Consider the following 26347-nt stretch of genomic DNA (forward strand, 5'->3'; position numbering starts at 1 on the left):
CCCTTTTGGAGGCTGGGATTAGAAGCACAGAGGAAGAGACTTAGACTTTTTGTGTAATACACTTCAGTGGAAGAAGAAATGATGATCAAATTATAAAGGACTTTCATTTTTGTGCTTTTTTGTATTTTCAAATATTGTCTATTTTTATATATTCAAATATTGTCTATTGGATGTCGAACATGTGATTTGTTTTTCATTTGGAGCACATCAATAACTGTTGTTTTGGAGTTTTAAGACTCTGCCTAATCTTTGTGAAAACATTCCTAGTCTCCTCAGTAAGAATCAACCGTTCCTTGATCTGTTCTCCCTCATGTAACTTTTCCTTACTGTGCCTTATGTTGTATTAGTTTTCATCACGTTTTCCTCCTGCCCTAGACGGGAAGATTATTGAAGGCAGAGATGGCACATGGTAGGCATTCAACTATTGTCTTTCAAATGGATGGATGATGGATGGATGGATGTATGGGTAGGGGAGAGAGAAAGAAAGTATGAATGGAGGATTTTTACTTCAAGCTTTAGCTTCATTGTTGTGTTATCATCTTAATACTCTCACAGATAGAGCTGCTGGCAACTCTTGAAATCATTGTGTGGTACATCTAGCTTGATGCCAGGATGAAGCAAGGCCAGTGATGACAAGTGCTATTTAATGGGATTTTCTTCACACAGTTATGAGCTTAATAATGGGAATAAATAGAGCAAATAAATTCTTTGAAAGTTTATCAGCCTTGGGTGGAAATGATGAGACATGGCCTAATTGTAGCAGAAAAATAAAACTTAGGAACAGCATCAAAGGGCCGACTCTTCTACTCTAGTCTCCTATGAAGATGAAACAATCCATGAAAAAATGAGAGAATATGTTGAAAGCCTTCAGCACAATACTACTTACTTAGTAAGTATTCAAGAAAGGTATCTGTGTGCGTATATATCAAAGGAATATGGCGCCCATCAATTCTAGTAATCCTGGATAGGAAAAGAAAAAAGCTCATATGAATCATTCATTATTTGATATAATTTGAAAATTTATTGAAAAAAGAGCTATAATCTGTAAGAAAGAGAGAAAAAAGAAATGAAACTCACTTAATTATTGATCTGCTCATATATTCTTTATGTGTCTCCACCCTTAAAGATAAGGGATTGATTAGTTAACTGGGGAAGCAATCACACTTTCAAACTATCAGTTCGATGCCACTATGAACTTGGAGTGATTATTTCTTTACAAATGATTGTGCTGAGTTGAAAGTACAAGCTGTCTAAAGCACTCAGCAACAGATTTGACTGGTGGTAGCCACAGGCAGAATTGGCCTCCTTGGTCAGCTGATCCTGGCTTAACCCCTTGAATGCCCAACTGGCTTTCAGTAGATGTGGAAAGGGATAATACATGCTGTGACTTTCATTGCATGTATGCTTTGTAATTGCCTTGCCCTAGAGAGTATGGCCTCCAGCAGACCAGGAGGTGTGGCCCTTCAGGGATTTTCTTTCAAATGTTAGGTTACTGACGGCAAGTCAGTCAATGGACTCTCTTCCTCAATATCTAATCAGAGACAGCCATTTCCATGTCCCAGGATCTCACTCTTCACTAAAGAGACACTGAGTTTTTGTGTCCTCCAACAAAATGAAGAAAAGCAGGCTGTACTTACAGACCAAGAGTAAGCAGAGTTGATATTTCCATGCTGTCAAAGACCTGTGCCTACTCCAGCAAGGGCCAGGATATTTTTCAGGGCTATTTTGAATGGGCTAATTCCTCAAACTCAGAAGTAGGACACCTGTTTGTAGCCCATGCTTTGGTGTAAGTCATTTGTTGAAGAAGAACACTGATGAATGATATAAAGAAGGAGTAGCAGAAGGAGGACTAGGAGGAAGAGGAGCCAGAGGAGGAGGAGAAAGAGAAAGAGGAGAAGGAAGAAAAGGAGATGATTAAGTAGATGATAATGATGATGACAACTATGATGATGACCACTTTAATCTGAGCCAACCCTAGAGATTTTGAACTATCCCTTGAGCAGGTACAGGGCTCAAGGCAAAAAATACATTGCCACCCTTCCTCCCTCACCCCCATATCTCTAACACTTAATGAGGAAAATAGTGCTCAGTATCAGGGACATCCTTGAAGGAGGCAAGTCCTCAACAAGTGGAACATGTATGCATGTTGGGGATAGAGGAAAGTTCCTCATGGTGGTGAGGAAATGGGTTTCTGAACTGCTTGTTTATAAGCATATGGGCCTTGGGTCACTTTAAAATAAACAGTTGGAGAGCCACTTTCTTTTCTACAATCTTTCCAAGAATCATTTAAGAGGATGGTCCTTATCTTTTAGGCCTTAGGAGCAGTTCTAGCTCTGTGACTTCGTGAAGATCATTCTTTTGTACTTGAGTTGTCCAGAAGAATTTCATCGTAAATGCAGATATAAAGTTTTTTTATTATTATTATTATTATACTTTAAGTTCTAGGGTACATGTGCATAATGTGCAGGTTTGTTACATATGTATACTTGTGCCATGTTGCTGTGCTGCACCCATCAACTCGTCAGCACCCAACTACTCGTCATTTACATCAGGTATAACTCCCAATGCAATCCCTCCCCCCTCCCCCCTCCCCATAATAGGCCCCAGTGTGTGATGTCCCCCTTCCCGAGTCCAAGTGATCTCATATAAAGTTTGTAATATAAGGACCAAAATGTATTTTTGTGTACCCACTACATTTGTACCCAGTGCTAAATGTTGTACAGAATATTTAAAAAGTGCAAAATTCTTTGCCTCAACAGATCTACTATCTGGTTAGCTGAAATTTTCTTATAAGCTAAACATTTCAGTAATATAATCATTCAAGTTTTTAGGAGCTTTTTATGAAACACTTATAAACTACTAGGTACTGGGCTGGGAAGCCATTAGGACTCTAATGTTAAATCAAAGTTATTGTTTTGATGAAACTGGTGGAAAAAATAAATATTAAATATTTATAGCACATGCACTGTGAGACCATCAAACTTCAGAAGATTGAGAGACCAAGATAGACTATACAAAGTCATGGGTACCCGGGAAGATTCCCAGTAAATCCTGTTTGAGTGATCCAATCTCAATGTGCATTTATTCATTTATTTGGTGAACATTTGGCAAGTAGTACAATGCTACAATTTTTACTAAATTTTGTATTAAATTTTGAGCTCCCATTTAATCCTTGGATGGGGTGTTGATGGCCAGAGAGGTGGGGAAATTTCAGAAGAAGGGACTGCATGAGTAGGCAGGTGAGAGCTCTCCAAGAAGGCTTAGTCTGTTGGAACCGTAAGAGATCCTGACTCACCCCCTCACTCTTCAGATGAAGAGCTCCGGCAAGCAAGAGAGAAAGAACTTGAATTCAGGACCACCTAGGGCCTGGCAAACAGCAACCCCTGGTCCTAAGGCTTCTTACTGTCTTTATTTCTTTATTAAGAGACCCAGACACTGCACTATCTGGGCACAGGTGCAAGCTGGGGGTCTCCCGGGAAGAAGTTGTGGTACAGTCTGTTCTGGATTATTGAAAGTGATAGCTGCTTGGAGTACATCAAAGAGTAGATGGAGACGAAGAGAAAAAAGTAAAGAAAAAGAAGAAAAAAGAGAAGCGGGGAAGGGAAGGAAGACGGGAAAGAGGAGAAGATGCTTATCATGGGCCAGACACTCTGCTAAACTCATTATGCAAATTGTCTCTTTCAATGGGCACATCAATCCTATGAACAAGATATGTATTACCCCACTTTACATATGAGGACAGTGAGGCTCGGAATAGTTATGAATCTTACCCACGCTCACATACCCCGCAGATGGTGGGACCACAGATCAAACCCACAAGTATCAGACTTCTGAGTTAGTGCTCTTAGCAACTGCACTGACTATGAAGACAAGAGTATCCAGACTACCTCATACTTTGACCCTTAGCTTCTCCTTCAGTGCTCAGTGTGATGCTGTTTCTGCCAGCCTGGGCTTTGAGGGGGAGGTGAAAGTGCCAGGCATTGTGATTTTTCACTTGCAATTTCACTTAATCTTCACCTCTCTCTAAAGCTGTGATTATTAGTTCAGTTTTGCAGGACAGGAAACAGGCTGGGAAGTTCAAGCAAATGGATTCAGGTCACCTGGCTTGTAAAACACAGAGCTGAAATTCAAATCAGATCCCTCTGACTCCAAGTCCATGTAACTTCCCTTCTATCGTGAGTTTCCAAGCCACAGAAGGGAAGGATCCTTTGCAGGTAATTGAGGGCCAACTGTAGCATGCCAAACATTTTGGGTTGGAGGTGTTGGAAAGGTTTGGGTTGGGGCCGAAAACCTAAACATTTTATCAGCTTAGTTTCTCTGTCTGCACCTGGAATTCATGTATTTTATCTTGGATCAAGTTTTTAGGAACTGAGTCTGACTAGTGGTTCAAGAACGAGATGCTCAGGCTCCATGTGTCCTGCTATAAACTCAACTTTGCAGCGGTTTCTAAGCCATGCAATCTGTCTACATAATATCCTTTCTTTTTAGAGAAAGATATTAGAAAAAAAGATGACTTTCTAATGGCAAAAGATAGGACAGGCACCTCTGTTATATGATAACCATCTGCTTAAGGAGTTAGAGCTACTAATTGGTCTCTCACCCTCAATATAAAAAATACACCTCCAACTTGGGGTTATTGTACAGTTCATGCATCAAAATCTACATTAAATGAAACTTCAAGTTGTGGCACAGACCACAACTTCTTTTTTTTTCCCTTTCTTTTTTCCTTTTTTTTTTTCTTCTGTCATGAAAATTGAAATGACTGCCAGGAAGGCATGGAGAAAGCTTGTGCGACAGATGGAGGAATTTCTGAGGCCAAGGAAGCCTATAATTTATATTTCTTAGGGCTAGTATAAAGCACCCTCCAAGGAGCCCAGCCTGGAGTGCTGAGGGAGCCTGGTCAGTGAGTTGCTAAATGTAAACTGTATGATAGCTTTGGGATTTTGGGGTGTAATGATCAGACAAAATCCTTGTCCTCATAAAACATAATATTCCAGATTTTTCCCTCTTTATGTGAAGGTGAGTTTTGAAATAAAGGCTGTACTTACAATTAGACTGAGTAAGTGTTACTCATACAGGGTGATTTAAGGACAGCTTAAAGACCTCTCCCCTTCCTTGTCTCCCAACAAACATGAAACAACCATTCTATCAACTTGTTAACAGTGTCTAAAATCCCAGCATTACAGATATATTGTGGATGCATTCTGAATTTTGAATTTAGGAATAATCTCCTACTAACATATATATCCTTTTGATGAGCACTTCAACATGGGTTTGTTTCTTTTTCTACCCAAAACAGACATTTGAGAGCAAAGCTCTGGGCAGTGGAGACCACGCAGTGAGAGAAACAACTCAGAGAAGTAACAACAGTGAAAACAAAATGGTCTAAGGTTTTGTTGAGGTTGGATATTCATGCAGGATTATCCAGTTGGTAATGAGCATCTTCCCTAAACCTTGCTATGGCAATATTGCAGGGGACTGGCTTCACTTAGAAAACTCCATGGGACAGAAAGGAAGTGATAGACATCTGTGACAAAGATGCCATCTTGTCCCTGCTATCAGGAGGGCCCACGAACCCTCCCTTTCACCCTCCATTGTTCCCTGGCAATCTGCAGTGGTAACTAGAGTTACTATATACCTGTGCCCAGCTGATTACCCTAGCAAAAGCATATTCTTTTTTTCCCCTAAACTGCCAGCCCAGTGGAATTCATTTGCTACTTGTTTTTCAATGTTAGGTGATTTAACCAATGAGAAAGAGAATGGTTGCAGAAAAAAGAGGTAGAAGGTTCATTCAAGCCATGATTGAGGTAATGAGCAAAAACTTGACAGACTCCAGGATTCTTCTCTTCTGTTTCTCCAAATGACTTAAAGGCAATGATGTAATTCATAGCCTCTGATCCTGCTGTCACTCCTAGTTGGAGAGTCCTCCACCATCCTTTCTCATTGTCAACTCCTCCAGTGCTTTCCAGGTTTAGAACAAGATTCATGTTCTCCATTAAGTGCTTTCTTTCCATTCTCATCTACATAGTCCACTCTGATGACCTTTTATTGTTTTATAGACTCTTATTGTTTTAATACTCTGCAGTGTTAGATATCAAATTCGCAGACATTCTTTGCATCTCTCTAAATGACTGTTTAAACTCCTTAAGAAGAAGGATGGTGTCTTATATATCCTCAGTGTTAATGATTTACCTGATACTGTAGCACTTTTTGAATTAAACTGAATTGACTAATTTATCTGCAATTCACTTGCAATGCTAAGTTACTAGCCTTGAGTTGGAATGAACAGTGCCGAAGGATATAAGACAAATATTAAAGTTGGTCAAGTCTTCAGGAGAATAGCTCCATGAGTAACCATAAATTCCCTGTGAAGCTTGGGTGAAGAACATCCTTTATGTCCATAACCCTGGACCACTGTGAGCAAGCAGAGAAAAAAAGATGAAGGGTGGTTGAGATGAAAGGAAGAGAAAATTAAAGAAGATTGGGGAATCTTTTTTGGAGACTTATTTTGAGACTATAATCAAGAGGACAGTTCGTCATCATGTGTTTCCAGGCCCAGTGTTTTGTAGTAAAGTATGGTTTTAGAGAGAGAAAAAAAAAAATCACTGGGGCAGAGAAGAAGTTGTTCAGTGAATGATGTATGAGCTCCTGGAAACAACTGGAAGAGAAAAAGAGGAACAGTTCTGGAAGTGGAGTGACAAAGGTGTGGAAATGGGAAAAAATGGGTTGAAGATCCTGAGTCTAGAGATGAGAAAATATGGGCATACTTGGGGTAAAATGTTATGCAGCCTGGATGGGTCTCAAGAGGTATCAAGGGGAGTTTACATAGTTACTCACAGAGTTCACCTGGGTCATTGTGGATCTTGACTCCTTTCCCTACCCAGGAGTGAGAGGGCTCTCCAAAAGGTAAGGAATGTCTAGGGTTGTGTTGCAGGGAAATGAGGCTGGAGAGAGTTTGTTCAGCTAGGGGCTGGTTATTAGCCGTCCTCGTCTTCTGGTGTTAAGGCTCCAGCCTATTCATCTCTGGGGACAGATTCTACGTTGGAGAGAGCAGAATTGGGCTCTGGAGAAAAAAGGGCAAGTGGAGAGCCAACCTTTACTACTGCATTCCCCAAACCACTTCAGCTGTGTTGGTTTGTTTTAGGTATCTCAAAGTTTGCTTATTTCTGAGGATGAGATTTGTTGTTGCTGCCAGAGGGAAAATGGTCTGAACTTGGGAAATATCCAGAAGCCCACGGCAATGCTTTCATTCTCTTCATGGGACTGATTTCTATCCATATCCTCAGGCACGGCACTCTGTTCTCCCATCTATAAAATGGGGATAATAACTCTGCTCTGATAGAGATACTATGGGAATAAATGCATTCACCAGGACTCTCTCTTTGAAGTCAATGAGGATGTGTTATCATTACCATAAACACTTTCACACTCTCCCTTTGAAGACACAGGTAAAACCCGGAGGCATCTCAAATGCATTTAATTGAGTCCATTTTTTTTTCTCCCAACAGAATTATACAAGAGATGGCTAAGGTGTGTAAGTGGGAAGAGGCAGCCTTGTGGGTGGAGGAGAAATAAAATGTTAAGGGCAGAACTTCAAATCCTAATAGTAATCATAAGCCTAATAATAATGATGTAGATTATTGTCAGAAGTGCCCAACTTTTCCTTTTTTAAACATTAAGTCCCTTCTAAAACATGCTGTAAATATCAACAAAAAATTTGGGTAGCCTCTCGGGCTGGAAGCTGATTTCAGAGGTACAGTTTACAGGAGGGAAAAGAAGCCCCTAAGAACCATTGTCAGTAGTCACATGAGGAGCCAGAAGTTGGAGACTTTGTCAGAAGGCAGATCTGTAGCCCTTGTAGTCTACTTTGTTGGCAAAAAATGGCAATTCCAAAGTGAATTCCAACTACCAGATGCCTGCTTTTATTATTCAAAATTCAACCTTAGCACAAAAACCTTGAGTGATTTTTCTCTTTCTTTTTTCTTTTCTTTCTGCTCTTCCTGGGCTGATTCTATTAATTTCCCCCAATGGCGTGTGCAGCCCTGCACTGACGCAGCCATTGATGATCTCCTTATTCATTTCATAGCAGAGAGGCCATTTGGATGAATATATGTTCCCCATTTTCTTTGCATTATAAATTCAGTGTTGTGGGAAAAGGAGCGAAATGTAATGGCAAGGCCTCCACAGAGAAATGTCCCTATTTGAGAAGAGGAGTTTTATAGGGGGGAACAATTGACAGCCTCTCAGTACAGTGGGCACATTTTTCTGTACAACTGCATCACCACTAATGATAAATGAGGAACGTTTGATAGCCGGCTCCGTTGTCTGACAGCTACAGTTTTGGCCAGAGGGCCGTGGCAGGCTTTAGACTTCTGTTCAAAATGAGTTAAACATATTAGGCATTATGAAGGCACAGAAGCCTCGAGAACGAGTGCTGAAATGAGTGATCCGGGTAGGCTCCTGGGTACACAACTTGCAAAGCAGATGTCATTCTAATAATGTGTGATATAGAACATGCCTGGTCTAAACCCTGCTGGATGAAATATGAAGCCCCGTTGGTGATATTTAATACCATTTTATGAGGTGCCATCTTATAAAGACAATGCCCGCCGTATGTGGAATGCTTAAGGTATTTTGCCAAAGGCACAGGGAGGTATCTGAAGTAAGTAGAATTTTTATTATTTTATAAGCCTTTACTTTGTAATATTTCTGTTTCCACGTTATTGTGGGGGCTTGCTGCCCTAACCCTTTGTCGAGTGAACTTGATGAGCGGCTTGCCAGTAGATTGACGGATAGCCCGTGCTGTTTCTGGAAGAAAAGACTAGCTCCTACCTAAATGCATTCTTCCAAAAACCCTCAAAGAGGAAATACAGCTTTGCTACAAGCATTCTTCGAGCAGGGACTTTGAGGCTGGCATACAAAAATATTGCCATTTTTCAAGTAGACCATTTCGAGGGTAATAGAGGATTTGGATGGACTGCAGCTTCTTGAACACACTTTCTCCTTCCTCTACAGTTTCTGATGCTAGGAGCCCACCAAAGCTTCCAATTTTGGAGTCGCATTCAGGACATCCCAAGGTGGATGAGCTTGTAAATCTTAGCCACAGCATCAGTGTGGGGCTTGCTGCCCCTAATGTCCTAAAAGAGCTAAATGTGTGAACAGCAGTGGCCCAGGGCTGGCTGTGTTTCCTGGGAGTGGTATGTGTGTTGGAGATAGGGTAAGGGGGCTCCTGGAAATAAGACACCCAATTGAAAACACATCACATTTACACTTTATTTCAAAGTGCCTTCAGTTACCACCTTGCTTACCCCATAAAGCATTCCTGAAGTTGAAAACCGTATACCTGACCAGATTGAGGGTGTAGTGTCTGTTCTCCTCATTCTGGTGTTCTGGGCAGTGACATTTCTTGGAGTATCTGTTAGGTGAAGGGTCCTGTATTGATTATGGATGCAGTGGGTGAAGAGGAGGAGAATCATTTTCTTCTTCTTCTTCTTCTTCTTTTTTTTTTTTTTTAAAATAAAAAAGGCTTCATTTTCTGAGAGCTTGGCTAGACCATCTGGGGAAATATAAGATGTACCAATGAAACAGCTTCCCAGTACATGTGCAAAGTAACATAACCAAGGACAATTAATTCAGAATTCAGGACTAGCCCTTTGGATAGACCTCTGCTAAAAACTTTTGTGATGAAGCAGCACTCTCTATTAACGCTAAAGCATATGCACGATGCCCATGGTTTTTTTGATGTCTGCGACTAGGAAGGCTACTCGTTAATACACCATTGCCTCTCTGCCACCAACAATGGAGCTATTTACTAACACATAGTCTGGTGTTTGTATTTCCAATGGGTTTATATGGATTGTTCTTATTCTTATTATGTGCGATTGAGTTAAATATTTACTAATTAATGAAATATGACTGCAAGAAGAAGAGAGTTCTCCCTCTGTTATTGAAATGAACACTTCGGGACTACTTGATGAAAGCAAGTCACTAAAATAAGTGTTCGGTTGGAATAGGCATGCATAAGACATCTGCAAAGGGTTGGGGGAAGATCATTAAAATTAAAAGTACTTTACATTCAGATTGCTTTGCAAGTGTCTTGGTTCTCACCCCACTTTAAAGAAACTGAGATTAGAAATTGTAGCAGATGGAAACTATGGGTGTGGTTTATGCAAGAAAGACAACCTGCACTCCAAACAACTGATTCAAGGATGAAGCTTAGGTTTAGATCAGAAGATTGGCAAATAATCTGCTTTTATAAATTTTAAGCTAAATGAAAATGTTTAATGTCTATATAGATGATTTTTGGAATTCTATGCTTTGACAGACTTTTTCCATTGATCAGCCTGATATAGGTCCTCTTTGCAGAGAATCTGAATCTATTCAAGTTCAAACTGTTGATAGAATGCCAAGCAGAATGGTTATTTTCTTCGATGAGCTGGATTTTCACTCCTGTTTTTCAGGAAATGAAGAAGATTGGAAAAAGTTTCGTATTCAAAATAGAACAACATGATGGAGTAGGGAAAAGAGCACAGCTTTTGGAATGTGATGACCCAGTTCTGATACTTAGTTTAAATAACCTTGAGCAGGTATGTCACTTAACCTTTCTGAACCTGTTTCCTCATTTGTAAAATGAGGATGATCATATTCTTTCCTGTCTACCTTTGGCTAACACATGATATAATGTGCAACCTTTAACATCCTCTATGGATATGTAGCAGTATGCTGCTGCTACTGTTACTGCTATTACTGCCACTGTTACTACGATCGTTACCACTGCTGCTGTTGCTGCAACTAATACTGTGCACCAACTAGTACTACTTGGGTGTTAATGTGACTAGGGAGAATAAGCACTGATTCTCCTTCATTCCTCATGGCCTTTTCTGGAAATACAGCTTTGCTTCTGAGGAAGGGAGAGTACTGACCAGCAGTTTGGAAGACTGCTTTCTAGTCTTCTCTTTGCCACTCACTCTGTGTGGCAAAATCGAGAAGGCTTCTCGATTCTCCTATGTGTAGAATGAGGGATGTTATGCTACCCCATGGTTTTCAAGCTACTTTTCTTCAGAGCTCTTGGTATCTATATCCATATGATCAGTTCCATTAGTATATCATTTTATATAGTGGGTCTATGTAAGACTTTTTTCTAAAAAATAAAAAAAATTAATATTGTAAAAAGTTTATAAATCACTGGATTAGAGGCTCCCTAATGTCCCTTTAAGCTCCAAAATCCTTCCATTTTTGTTATTCTGTGAATTACCATGACCCCCATTCCTTGACTCAGAGAACTGTGGTTATTTAATTCCCAACCTAATCACCAGAGCCAAAGAGAACAAATTGTCCAAGCAATTAATTGTCTCACATATGTGTTAGTACCAGCTTCCAGCATGTGGCCTGGCCCTTCCCTTTGTGGACAATGGCAGGCTCAAGGTCCATATGACAATATCTTTTATGCCAGACGTCAGGTCTATCCTTTAAATGAGACCTGAGACCTTTTATACTTTCCAAGAGAAGTCTGGGAGACTTGTGATCATCATTTTTAACTAATGTGTTTTAAAGGCCTGTGTTCACCTTACAAAAACACAAGCATTAAGGAAGAAGAACATGTGATAGCTACAAATACCCTGTTTAAGTCTCTTTGTATGAAATCACAATTGATTGATCTTTCGATATAAATATCTTGATAAATAAATTAGGGAGAAACTCATGCTCCAAAAAATGAGAAGAGAAGTTGTGATTGGTTGCTACCATAGGGCCAGTCTGTGCCTCAGCAAAGATACTATTAGGAATTGAGTAATTTCCCCCTTCACCTCTCTTTGCTGGAAAGTTCCCAGGTTGTCCCTCCAAGGGATTCACCATAGGCAGTAAAAGCCCTACTTCCAGGAGAGCCACCCACTGCCCCTTTGGTTTCAGTATGCTGACCTTTGAAGTTTCCTTCACTCAGAGTGGATGACAACCTGATATTGCCTGACCAAGGGAATTCAGAGAGACTGAAACCCTTCAAATGGACTCTGTCTCTTGAGTGTTATAATTTTTATCCTATTGCGATAAAGAGTCAAAGAGCTACTGAGACCAGAGAGAAACACCCCTAATTTCCATAGGCTTCTGAAGCAAAGTTTTTGACTACTGACCCCAATGAAGCACAAGCTCCTCATTTGTGTTCTGTGAATTTTCACAAAGGAATCTCTCTATTCTGATTTGCATTTGTAAGTAAAGAAGGAAGCATTGCTCTGCTTGCTGAACAGACAGATTAATCTGTACTTAAGTGTTCCATTTTCCCACAGTAGGGTAAAAACTTTGCCAGCATGGTGAGGAAACTGAATGATTCAAATAAACAAATATTTTGGTTGTTGGAGAGTTATGGCAGCTACTATATACATGGTTTCTTATTTCCAAAGTGTCAGAATCCAATAATTATTTTTTGGAACAATTAACATATGGAACATAGTTGTATTAGATATATACTAGTATCTGTATATGGGAGTTACAGACATCTATCCAGGAATATATAAATAAAGAAAAAAAGAATTCCTCTTGAGCATTAAGCCATAAAGTCAACATCTATTGGATCAGAGCATAGATAAGCAATGTGTTACAGTAATGAACTGACTTTCACATTCAGAAATACCTGGTTGCAAGCCAAGTCATTGACAAATCTACACAAATGATATGTTTATCGGAGAAGGGACTAATCAGATACAAATGTAGAAAAAGAAGAGAATCATGGCAGTAATCCTCGGCTCATCCAAGTCTCATCCAGGAGAGAGAGTGGTGATGCTGTGCTTTGGTTGAGATGGGTATATCTGGCTATGCCGTCTAACACACCAGCAGTCCAATTGCTTGTTCTGATTCACATTAGCTTCCGATAAGTGTTCACCTCACCATGAGGCTCTAGCCTGGAGGAGAAAGCTACAGGGGCAGCCTGACTCAAGGATTTTGATCTGAATGAAAATAATATTTCTTATAAATAAATAAATTAGTCTCCCAAGCTTGGTTTTCATGAGTCTCCCAGTGACAGAGGAGCTGTTCTTAGGTGTGCTGATGAATTAGGTTCCAGAGGCTGTCAAAAATACAGTCCAGACCCTTACTAACCATGGACCCAGTTCCATATTATGTCATGTCCATCAGGGTAAATGCAAGAAGGAAATAAATGTGGGCCTGTGAGACCTCATGGGGGACAGCTCGCTGGGCCATCCCCAGATAGGCACATCCTTCTGTATGTTTGCACTGTGGCACCACTTCCTCTAATGAGAATTCTCTACCTGTCATAAGCAATATGAGTATACGTACGAGTAGGTAAGTCAGATCCCTGTGTCTCTCTTTTCCTCCTTTTTACCATAGCAGGCAAAACTGCTGAGTCCTCAAGTCAACCATTTAACATTTTCAGCTTTGTTATTTTCCCTGCTTAGCCCTTGAGTGCTGTGTCTAGGCTTGAGTTTAGCCATTTTTTCCTTTTTCTTCATTTCTTTAAGAGTTTTATTGAGATTTAATTGGCGCACAGTAACAACACATGTTTAAAGCATGAGATTTGATGAGTTTTGACATATTTGCATACCCATGAAACCGTAACCATAAGTAAGATAATAAACATATATATTACCCTCAAAAGTTTCCTTGTGCCTCTTTGTAATTCCTATGCCCCCTGCTCCTGGGTGATTACTCATTGACTTTTTGTTCTAGAATTCTGTTTTAAACTAAGCTCTTGCAGGAGTCTTTTTGCATTAGTAACCTGTAATAACATTTTTTGCCTTCCTAGCTTCCCTTAATCCAGTTGCCTAAACTGACCTTATCTAGCTCTATTGAAAACCAGTGTCCGCATTTCACTGCTTGCTACAATAATTCCCTGTTAATTGTGACCTCCTTATCTGGATTGTGTTTCATTGTTTGCTGCTAGAATTATTTCATTTAACATTCTTGCTGCATTGTTCACCTGTGTGGCTTTCTATACCCTTGGCACCAACCATCATCAGCTAGTTCCCACCTTTTTTTGGCTGTCACGCTCTGCATGGCAAATAACTTTGTATTGCCACTACTTTACTGCATGTACTTGATAGTTCTGGTGAACTTCCCCCTTTGCCTTCTGGAAAGCTCCTGAATGGTTGCCTAAAGTCACTGGCCTAACCAGTTGTTAGTTTCCAGTCGTCCTGGAATGAATCCATCTCATCATCTGTTGACCCCACTACTACCAGGAAAACATTTAACACTAAAATTAAACCAAAGTTATTTTGATTATTGGTAAATTCTAAAAGCTCCTTAGAATCATAGGGTGCCTCAGGGGCGCCATTATAAATGTCACTGGCCTGTAAATATGTTGAATTGACTTACTGGTTAATAGAGAATTCTGGGTTTTAGAAAAAAGAATAAATTTGTGATAGTGACTAGATCCCAGCTAATGAGAAGAGTCAGGGAAGAAGGTTATCGCAGGGGCTATAAGCCTGTTTTCAGGAGAATTACCATAGCTTTCTCTTTATTTCATCTTTGAATACTGAGATTTTTCTTTTGCTGGAGAAACTCAAAGGGCACAAGGTAATTACAGCTTCTCTCCCTCTGCCTTAACCAGCATCAGGGTGAAAAATTAAACAAAAAGAAATTTAATTCATTTCTCTAACATTTATTAAGTTACCACCATGGCCAGACTCGAAGTTACTTTGTGAGGAGACTTAAAGTGAACGAGGTCATCTCTGCTCTCAAGTTGCTGACAGCTCAGTGAATGGGAAGGAAAAGTTCCTGCTCTAATATCAGAACTTGCCTTGGCGACTTCCTTGTTAGAACAGTTTTTTTTTTCTTTTTTTTTTTTTAATGCTGCTTTTGGGTTCCAGACTCTAGACCCCATGTGATTAGGGGGTTTTTCATGCCTTAGCTAATCTCCCAGACTCAATCTTAGACCTAACTTGTTTAAAATACCTGCTTGATCATCTGGCCCTGGCAACACCTCGGGAACTTTGATGCTTGACTTACTGGTGCTCAGCAAGCTCATTCCAGGTAAACTATTCAGGCAGCTCATTGCATTCTGAGATGATGGTGGGACACGCTCTGCTGTGGAGAAATGGAAATAGCTGTGGCCCGTTTTCATGTGTTACCCACTGAATCTGCACTTCCAAATTGCTCTGTATACTCTTATGAAGTCATAGGGCTGTTTTCTTTCTACATACCTTCTGAGGAGTCTATGGATTCTTGATCCATGATAAGTTTTTTGTTTTTGTTTTTTTTAAACAAATGAAATTTTGGAGGCAGGACCAAGCCAGTAGGGTGACTCAGGCACCTCTACTTAGTGAGTCTCCTTCTACCTTTGAGGGAAAATTGCATAAACACAAAGAAATGCTGCTATTCATTTAAATATCCTCACGCCCATGGTTTGCAGGTGTTTAGTGACTTTAGTTATTCATTTATTTTCTGGTGCATTCATTTGCAATTCTGGCCAATGCGGTACTCAAATACCTTGAGCTGTTCCAGAATATTTATTGTGTTAATAGTTCCAAAACAAAATTAATTTAAATTGATATATTTTATAAACACATGCCATGAAGCTATGTAACAAAAAAGTATGTCTTCAGACCTCAAAAATGAGGATGTCAATTTTAGAGTATGGTGACAATAGCTGATACATAGTTACCTGAGGCACCCATTGCCTATGGTCTTTATAAGGCCATTAGCTTTGCACAGAGTAAACCTCTATAATCCGGTGAAAGATAAAGTGCCTAGCCTTACCCAGACCCCTTTTGTGCCCTTCTGTTGTGGAGTTGATGTTATATGCATGTTTTATGGAGAGGCAAGTGGAGAATACAAAAGGAAAAAGCTATTAAAGGGCCAAATCCTCCCCACAGCTGGTAATGATGAGTCAGGAGCATGGTCATTATACATAAGCAGTTGAGTTTTGATCTCTAATCGTTCACACAATTAAATCAACATCTGCTCCTTTAGGTTCTTCCCTTAAACAGAATTTTAGAGAGATTGAGTGACAGGGATACTAACTGTCACCCAATCTCTCTAAATAATATATTAATCTCTTTGGAATACGAAATAAATATAAAAATGATATAATCATCTGCACAAATGCACTTAGGTATAAATCATTAGATTGTTTAATTAATGTATTCATTCATTCAATACATGTTTCTTAAGCACATACATATGTTAGACATTGTGACGATTTAGGGGCATAAATGTGACAAAGTCTCTTTTCACACTGTGGTCTTGATAACAAACCATATTTGTCTGAAACAATAAACTCCTGACACAGAATCTATTCCATAGGCCGGGTTCAGTAAGAGTTTATTGACAAAATCATTGTTTCCCAAAGTGTGCTCTGTGGAACACTCACCTGGAGGTGCTCTGGAAAAAAAAATAAAGAAACAGAGATTCCTAGTCAAAATGTTTGGAAAATGGTAGCTATTACCATTTTTGCTTGAGGATTCACAAAACACAATCATCTATTCAAGGCTCTGAAAACAACTTACTGAATTTTGTTTAATCCAGCATTTTCAAAGTTCATTTAATCAGGGTACCCTTTTAAAAAGTAAGCTTAACGAGTTCACGCCACTGCACCCCAGCCTGGGTGACAGAGCAAAGACTCCGTCTCAAAAAAAAAAAAAAAAAAAAAAAAGTAAGCTTAATAACAATAGACTAAGTGAAAGTGAAAAATCAATGTTCAGAAGACCTCTAATGGTTCCTCCCCTGACTGCATGACCGTGGTCCCATCCCTTAGAGGCCTCATTATTGTGCCTTTTAGATTTAGTGCAGAAGAAAAATTTTGGCTCAGTACCATTAGTAAAACTGAACTATATGTGTGTGTGTGTAATACATGTATAATATACATACATACATATGTGTATACATATATATAGTTTGTAAAATGAAATATCAGTAGACAAAAACATGCTAGTCTTAAAGATTGCCCATCCTTTCTTCCAAACATAGTCCTTATAGAATCACAAATGCTTCAAGCAGATTCTAGGTGCATTTCCATCCCAAGTCACTTGGACGATTTTTATATTATTAACCACATGAGTAGAATTTAATAGGAATAGCTAAAATAAAACTTGCCCTTACCCTACCTTTGCTTGTCAGTTTCCATTTCCTGAACAGCACTGATAGGTGTTCCACTCAGAATCCCTCCCAAATCTTTGAGGAATCCTTCAACATTTAAAAAATATGAATCAAGGTTAATTAAATAAAAATGAGAGAAAATGTGTTTTTATGTTGCTCTAATAAATTTGTGGCTAGTCGATAATTGCAAAACAATATATGGGTGAAAAATAGAAGCTGACAACTCAAAGTAGCAAATGCTGATTGTATAGGATTACATTACTGCACAGGGCAATCCTGCTCCCTGCGTATTGCATGCTTCCTTGAGAAAAGCTGGGAAAGCAGGTGCATATTGCTGTGTCTATTATTTTAGTTATACAGGTGGTTCATTGAAAAGGACTTTTATTTTTTGCTCCCAAAGTTGACTTCATTCCCTTTGCAGCGAGGCTTAAGTTTCTCTCATGTACAGCCCTTGTTTCAGGCTCCATGTGATTTTTTCCTTTTTTTCCCCTTCCTTCTGGATATTGTTGCTACTGTCAAATGGGAAATACATAGAAATAGGAGATTAAAAATGTAAATTTTATAAACAGAAATCAAAGGTCCTAAATCCTTAGCAAAGAAAAGCCAACATAAGTAAGAACATTAAAAAACATACATAAATAGTGCTTCCAGGCTGAATATGTTAAATAATTCAACAGTTAAGTCATAAGCGTTCTTAAACTTAAGTATAAAAATGCCCTTGACAATATTTCACAGCCGTGCATTTCTTTAAAATATTTAGCATTCTCATTAAAGAGAATGACTTTAGTTTATATATTAGTTACACTCCTGCTTGTTAATATGAAGGAATTTAGGAGGAAAAAGCATTCTTATGTATATAAGCAAAAGGCAATTTACATACAAAGTTGGACAACTATTCACTTTTTATTTATTTCTGGATCATCTGCATCAACATATAGCTATACAGCATTTAAACAAATTTGTTCCTTAATGTGCAATATTAATATTCTGTGCCCCAAAGTGCCATTTGCTAATGCCGTTGTGAAGACAGGTTCCTTCAAAGCTACACGGAAGTCCCTGCTTTAGAAAGACTTAATGAACCTTACATTTTTTGGAATACTGCACAGTGTAATGCCTATTACATATTCATTGCCAGAATGGAAGATTTCCTTTAACTCTGCGATTCCTGGTCTAGTTCTCTATAAAACATTGTCAAAAGTCACCAGAGACTTTCGTGGAAAATTGTGACTCTTGATAGCAGGATGTAATGGGGAGGTTTAGAGTAGAGAATCCAGGAGTCTATCGCCCCGCAGGGAGACGTTCTGACAGACAAATGGATGGATAATACAATTTTTGACATAATGGGATGAAAAAGTTTATGCCAGAAAGAACTGAATTAAAGTTATTACTTTAAAAGAAAGTCTGAAGTTTGAAATCATCAGAATTTCCAATGTGTGCTTCATTTTACTGCTTATATGCAGAAGAGATTTTTAACACAGAGATGCTGTCAGGTGATTGATAGAGTTACTAACAAGGCTGCCATAAAATTTTAGTTACCTCTTTGGAAATACCCACAATAACAAACATAATGTTCTTTTTTTCCCCTCCTATTTTTAATAAAGAAAATCTAGCATTGTTCTTTTATGTTTCTACTTCCTCATTACAAAAAGTGGAAGGATGATTTTCAGAGGTGCAGGATACAGTTCTGGGGGACAAAAGACACCATGGTGCAAACTTTTGTCTTTGTTGAATAGTGCTTCGTAATGTAAGGACAGGCTTGGAAGTCAGCGTAACATCTGAGCAGCAGGGCTCTGTTGATGTGGTGAGGACTCACTGGGAAGTCACCATCCATCTCTTGATGCCAACACCAAGGACTTAGCCTAAAATACTATCCCTTCCTCTCCATTTTACACCCACTTCATCCACTCAACTTGAATGTTGGGCAGCATAATGCTACTTTCATTCTCCTTTCTTTCGTTTTATTTTAGACCCTCAAAAAATAATATAATCTCATAGTTGGTTTATCTGCCAATAACTCTATCATACTCATTTTTAATTACTTTATATTAACATTTCACCAAGCAGAGTACTTTGTTTCTACCCCCCATGACTCATTCGGTCATTTTGCATGGATTATATTCATTTAGTGTTTGTCCCCTTTCTGCATGTGTCCCTGCAGGTCATACCATGTCTTCTCACCTTTATATCTCAGTGCTTACCTGGCAGAAACTAAGGTGAGGTGGGTGAGGTGCCGAGGGTGCAAACATTAAGAAGCCACTTTAAGGCTTATATGAGTGAGCACCTCTGTAACTACTTGCCCTAGGCAACTCACTTGCCACCCCTCTACTTTTGACCTTGGCTTTAGCACAGTGCCTGGCACATAACAAGGGCTCAATATACACCTGGCAAGTGTCAAAATGCCCTAATAGATGAGTAAAATGGAAACCATATTTTCTATTGGTGGAATAGATACCTTAATAAAATTGTTTCCTTGCCCTTAACATTTTTGAAGATAGACAGTGATAATTATATCATACCTGCCAGAAACTGGTTTCATATAATTAGATAGGAGAAGTGAACACCTGGACTTAGTGAGAAGGCATATCTCCACAGAGGCTGAGCACTTGCCACTCCTGGCACCCAACTGGCAGAATTTATATAATCCAAAGCTTATTTGAAGAAAATCATATAATTCACTAAGACGAAATATTTGTAATTATAAACATCAAATAAAAAAAAGGAAGTAAAGAAAATCAAATGAAAGGTCAGAAAAGAAAAAGGGAAGAGAAAAAAGAAAAAAACAAAACCTGCAACTTCATCATCTTCCCTTTGCTGAATTCACTAACTGGCTTATGTGTTAGTGATATATACATCCAGTGGCATGTATATTAGCCAGGAATGTTCTGACAGTTCAGCGGCTAGAAAGCACTAATGTAGACTCCCAATGTCTACCATTAATGGGAAAGGGAGAAAAATACAGACCCCAGAAAGCTAGTGCTCTTTAAAATAACAATGTTTTAGTCAATGACTGACAACATATACAACACTGGTCAGAGCAATGGGCTACACCATATAGCCTAGGTGTGTGGAAGGCTACCCCATTTAGGTTTGTGTAAGTACACCCAATGATGTTTGTACAATATCAGAATGATGCATTTCTTGGAATGTATCCCTGTCGTTAAGCAATCCATGACTGTAATATGTAACATTCAGAATGTCTATGTAGATCAAAACATCATGTTGTACACCATAAATATATACTTGTCAATCATACTTTAATAAAGCTGGGGGAAATTAAATAATGTATAGAAGAAAGTGGTAATGGAGAGCATTTGATTTCTTTTTTTAACATTACTCTGTTCAAAACAAAAATAAGCTCAACATGCACTTGGGAGAACTGAACTCCTGTTTTTCAACTTTAGGGTCACCTGCCAACTTTTATTCTTGGGCTTCAGAGGGATATCTGCTTTTATTATGGCAGTGATATTTAAGAATTTTGTGTGTGTGTTAGAATCAGGAATACCTGCTTGGAAATAAGATGATGATACATACCCATTAAATTCCTATAGTGTTTTATAAAATGCATTTTCTAATGGTATTGCATTTCATTCTTATAGGAATCCTGTGGTATGTAGGTATTAGAGTCACCAATATATCAAAAAGAAAACTGTGGTTGAGAGAAGCCCAGCAATTTAATTGATGTCAGCTGGTAGGTAAGTGCATATGCAAACCACTCAGTCCTCAAACCAAATGGAAAGAACATTTCTTTCCATGCTATTATTTAAATGTATCAAAAATTGCATCACACAATTGAAACCATCATCAAGTTATTCTATAAAGCATGCCAAGTGCTACAGGCCTGGCTTATGATATTTTAATGTCATATGTTTGCATTAAGACATCATATCCATTAAAAATACTTTTGGGGGTTATTTGATGCTTTCTGGGGTGCCTTCCTGGTTTTAAAGGACACAGCTTGTGTGAATAGAATCCATATCAATATTTGAGATGACTGAAGAACACATAACCTAACGTGAGCTCTTTTTATATGGAAAAAAATGCCATGCTCTCCTAATTATGACAAATACAAAAGTCACTGTGTTTAGTCAATGCCCTGTAACCTCACAAAGGAAGGGACTGGAAAGCCAGCAGCCACTGGTGAGAAGCATTAGCATCTACTAGTGCCCCAGAACAGTTTGGCACATTGTTCAGCAGTGCATCGGGTAGATTTGGAACGCATTTATTGGGAAATAATCCAATAATGACCTGCCAAAGCCCTTATACAAAAGCTCTTGTGCCCATTGTCAATCATTCACCTCTGACATTTCAATGAACATCCTCTTTGGGATGGGTTTCAGCCATGCCAACAACCCAAATGCAACAAACAAAACCACAAGACTAGAGAGAAGAGAGAAGACCATGCTACCTCAAAGCATCAGAAGGAAGTAACACCCTGGGCAAGAGGTTGCCAGATATTGTTTAGGAATACAATACAGGGATCCCCAGCACCATTGTTACTGCTCACAAAGTGGCTGACATCTACCACCCACACTAAAAATACATTTGGAGACCTAAGATCCAGACACTGAATGGGATGCCAGAGAGTCGGGGGAAACTCTTGGATTCCAGAAGAGAAAAGAAATCAGATGGTCCATCACACTCCCCTAATCTCTCTCTATCTCCCTGCTACTTAATATATTTGAGTGCGTATGAGTAGAAAATCATGCAATAGAGAAACAATCTGCGTCTATCCAATGCCAAGCATCTATATGGTTAAGAGTTTTTAGATTTCATATGTTGTGATTGAAAAAAGTTACATACGTTTTTACTGGATTTTCAGATACTCATATACTACCACTGAGGAACAGCATAACCCACAAAAGTTAGAGTGGCTATCTTAGTTATTTGAACACTGGGTTCAATGTTTGGTCATTATGTTGGCAACACGCAGAGCTATATAGGAATTGGTCTCTTGGCTGGCATCTCTTTATCTTGGTGATCCTGAGAAGTCTACATTTTGTTCAAAAGGGGAATCTGGAATGCCCTGGGAGTAGCAAAGTAGTAAAGTATTACCTTGTTAAAAAAAATAGCACTGTTTCAAATGCCAAACAGGAATTGCAGGTTGGGTTTCAGGACTCCTTTAAAAGAACGAAGTCTATCACATGACAATAGGTGGGTTCAGAGAGATTCATACCGGGAGACCACGTAAACGGAGGCACCAGTGACTTAACTCCACAGCAAGAGATAAAATGAATCTGAATATGATCCTGGAGAACCAAATTTGAAATTTAGCACAAATGGAAAGAGGGGATGTCCTATGGTGCATTTCATGTGAAACCTGTCTTATTCTTCTAACTATTTGGAAACACAATTTTTCCTCCATGGTGATGTCAACATTCTCAAGTCCTTTTTATTCTTGGTAGCTTTTAATTGTATAATTTCTCAGACTGGAAACTTTGCTATGATGTTAGATGATGATGTTTGGTTGAGAGGAGTGCCTAGGGATAAACTGACTTTGTGAGTACCATAAAAACCTTCTTGAGTGGCCTCAGTAGGGAAACTGAGTCTTCTTCCTTAATCCCTGGAAAAGGTAGGCTACTTACTCCCTATGCCATGGGGTAAGTGCCCATTTGCTCTCTGGGTACTATGGCACAGGATGGCAGTAATAATTGTCCATGATAAGTAATGATGTTCAGCTGCCAGTCAGGCTCTGCCATGGCAGGCTGTGAGGCACTCACTCACTGTACCTGATCCTCAGTTTTTCTGTGGGTAAAATGGGAAGATAGAAACTGCTGGCTCATTGAGGTCCTGGGGGTTCTACTACTCTGTCCCTCCATACCACCCATTGAAGAAAATTTCCTCTCAGGTGTCCTATTTTTCCATCCTCTATTCCATGTCCTATATTTTTTTGAACACCCTTTAATTCAGCTAAATATCTGGGTCCTCTTACTAAGCACCCTGGAAGCCAGGAGTGTGTGCCTGTTTTCCCCTACATCTAGCTGGGGGAGGACAGTAGGAGGACCTTTTTCATTTCATAATTCACAGCCACTGGTCTTTCCAATATCCCCAAGAACTGGCTTTCAAAAGTCTAGCAGGAAATGTGAAAAAGAGCAATGAATATGGAGTCATCCCCACTGTCCTTCCCAGAGGCATCATCATCTTCAGACAATCGATTAAGGGCGTGACACTCAGCTTGGCACTACTGAAAATGTTAAAAGAAAAAGCCACAGCTCCTGCCCTCTAGGGGCACAGACAACTGGTGATAGCATAATTAACACACATAGGGAAAATACAGAGACAACAGTAATTGCATGAACACTAAACAATTAACCACCCTTACTAAATGCATAAAGAGAATAATTTAGTTGACAAGTCACAGGCCAGGACTCTGGATCAGGGGCAGGGTAGAGTCCAGGGGGCTGGGGGTGCTCACTCTGGCAGGGGCAATGCTTTGCTCTGTGACCAAGGGAAATAAATCACTAAGCCCTTCTGTGATTTTGCAAGATGAGGGGCATGATAACTCCATCTCAGAAATAAGAAGTTAGAGAAAACTAGTAAAGATGATGTTGGTGACCTACTTGGTAATATGAACGATGTTATGGTACAGTGGAAAGAGGCCTAACTATGATGCCAGGCATTGCACTGGGCACAAATATGACAAGTGCTTTCCTCTAGGACACTTATGCTCCAGGGAGTAGGGAAAACATGGACACATGAGTGACCACTGAGAAACACAGCGGGGTCAGTTTAGAGCAGGGACACCCAAGTCCTCAAAGCCTAGTCACCTGTCCCATTCTCCTTGACTTCCCTTGTCATATCACTGGGCTGATGCCCTTTTCTCCTTGGCAGTCTTTCTCTTCTTGATTTCCATAACATGGCACTGCCTTAGTTTCCCTAACTCTATTTGGAACATCTTATTAAATATTTTAAGCGATATTTTAATATGTTTACAGATTATTTGTAATTATAATTTGAGAGTGAGCTAAATAATATCCTATGATGTGGATACATCATTATTTACCTAACCATTCCTGTGGGTAGATAGTTAGATTAGTTCTGTTTTTATTCTCACAATTATCCCTTCAATAGGTGAACAGGTCAAAGAGTATGCATCTTTCTTAAGGTGTCTTCTGTGCTGCAGAAGCTGTACCTGCTGTCATCATGGCCCGTCACATGTTAGAGCCATTCCAGCGCCACCCTAATTTCTTTTTAGAGCATTCATCAGTGGTTCCTTCTCCCACTGCCCTACATCATCTTTCAAAACTCCAACCTCAGTCTTCTTTCTTTTTTACTATAATTCTCCTCAAATACAGACACTCATGATGTCAAACAAATCCTCAGCTGAGGCCTCTCAAATAGACACATCCGTCTCTGAACTCTCATCACTTGGCCATCCAACCAGCCTCTCATCCATCTATGTGCTCATCAATTATGGAGCCTCTCCATACTCCATTGATACCCTTTTCCCAGAGATATAAAGATGAAGACATGGCCTCTACCCTTAGGGCACAAATAGATTAGTGGAGTTGAGGGAGAAGACAGACAAACAGACACATGATTAAGTTCAACTGTTGCAAAGTGGATGAGGATTCTCACTTCAGTGTGGAAAGAATAAGGTGTTAGGGACAGTTTCCCCCAGAGCAGGTGACATCCAGGCTGAGTTCTGAAGGATGTGTGTGTGTGTGTGTGTTAGCCAGATTTAAAAAAATAACAAAGAATGTTTCTGTTGGAGAAGTAGCAGGATAAAAAGAAAGGAAGGGAGAGGGAACAAGGGGAAGTGCAAGCAGATCAGTGAGCATGGTGTGTGTGTGCATGTGCACACATGGGTATATGCATGCACACATACATACACATGTGTGAAAAGCCATTTTCATCTGGCAAGAGACAAGACCATGAATTTTTTGCTCATTGCACTAATGTTTGACCTTTCTCCTGAAGGGTCTAAAGCAGGAGGGTGGCATGGCCAGGTTTGTTTTTGAGGAAAAGTGCTCTTCCAACAGCAGGGCAGAATGGAGGCAAGGAAGAGAATTGACGTACCCAGTGGAAGAGGTGATGAGGACTTAAACTAAATCAATGACAAAACTAAATCAATGACATTGACGGAAGAGGTGATGAGGACTTAAAGTAAATCAATGACATTGAGGATGTAGAAACATGAGGAAATACCAAAGCTATTGAGAAGGTAGAATTGACAGAATAATTGGTTAACTATTTGGGAAGAAAAAGAAGGTTGGTGAAGGATGAACAGGAGGTATTAATGACCCTCAGGTGTTTGTCTGGGTAGCTAAACTTTCATGCAGCATCAGTACAGACTGGACCAGCAGAGACCACCCAAGCAGAGTTGGTCAGCCATGAGATGAGAAGAAGGTCAAAGACAAACCCCCAAGGATCACTGACATTTACATGGCAGGCTTTCCTCATGGAGGGTGCTGAATTTACATGAGTGCAACACTAAAAGCTTCCATCTTTCTTTCAAGGCTGCCCTGGTCGGAAGAGCATTCAACTCTCCAACAGCAAATGACTGCAACTACCTAAACTTAAATGATACTATGACAATTGTTATAAATTCTTGACATTTGTATGTGCCAATAATGTTGGAGTTTGTGCAGCTAGAAAGTGGAGGAATTAAAATCTGACAGGTCTGTGTGATGCCAGAGTCAGGCTGCTTCAATTGTGCAACTGCCTTTGATGCCCCAGTGTTGCCTCTTTGACCCACCTGCCTGTCCTCCTCTCTGGAAAGCACTTCTGCTTCATTTCTACCAATTCACTTCCAGACTTCTTCTAAAAAGCCCCACCCCTCCCTAAGACATTCCCCCCCTCGCCGACTCATTTTATCTTCTGTTTTTTATCTCTACCAGTTTTTCTTAATCATTCACAATTTGCTCTTTATGGCTTAGATTTTGGATCAATTTGGTCAGAATATATTGGATGCCAACTGAATGCTAGATGTGACAATTAGCACTATCTAATCTGTCATGTTGTGACCTAGATCTTGGCCATATAGATGTGTGTAGGTCCTGGAAGCAGTAACAATTTTCACATATTTTACCACCTTTTAAGGTCCCATAATATTAGCATAGAGCTCATCATGGAGTTGTGTTTGATAAGTGCTCATTGTGGGGATGGATAAGTAAACAGTAAGCTGGCCCAAGTGTTTACTGAGCACTTTCTATATGGGAATAAATATATCAATATCTATATTTGTATCTATATCGATATCTATCTATAGTCAACCATTCCTTCAACTACTATTTATTGAGAACATATTGAATGCTTGAAATACTGCCAAGATGTTGAAATATATTCAAGATGATTATGCTTATCTTTA

The 26347-nt window shown here is 39.4% G+C and overlaps 1 long non-coding RNA gene across 1 annotated transcript in view; it reads left to right on the top strand.

Annotated features, from left to right (window-relative positions):
• LOC102120760 (uncharacterized) overlaps nt 1-21031 on the top strand; it is a 272609-nt gene extending 251578 nt beyond the window's left edge. Inside the window, exons 3-4 of the long non-coding RNA XR_006691689.2 lie at nt 10461-10586; nt 20637-21031. This is a non-coding gene — a long non-coding RNA (uncharacterized lncRNA). The remainder of the gene's footprint in view (nt 1-10460; nt 10587-20636) is intronic.
• Nucleotides 21032-26347: the final 5316 nt, after the last annotated feature.

Source organism: Macaca fascicularis, chromosome 13, assembly GCF_037993035.2.
Source record: "Macaca fascicularis isolate 582-1 chromosome 13, T2T-MFA8v1.1".
Lineage (NCBI taxonomy): Eukaryota > Metazoa > Chordata > Mammalia > Primates > Cercopithecidae > Macaca > Macaca fascicularis.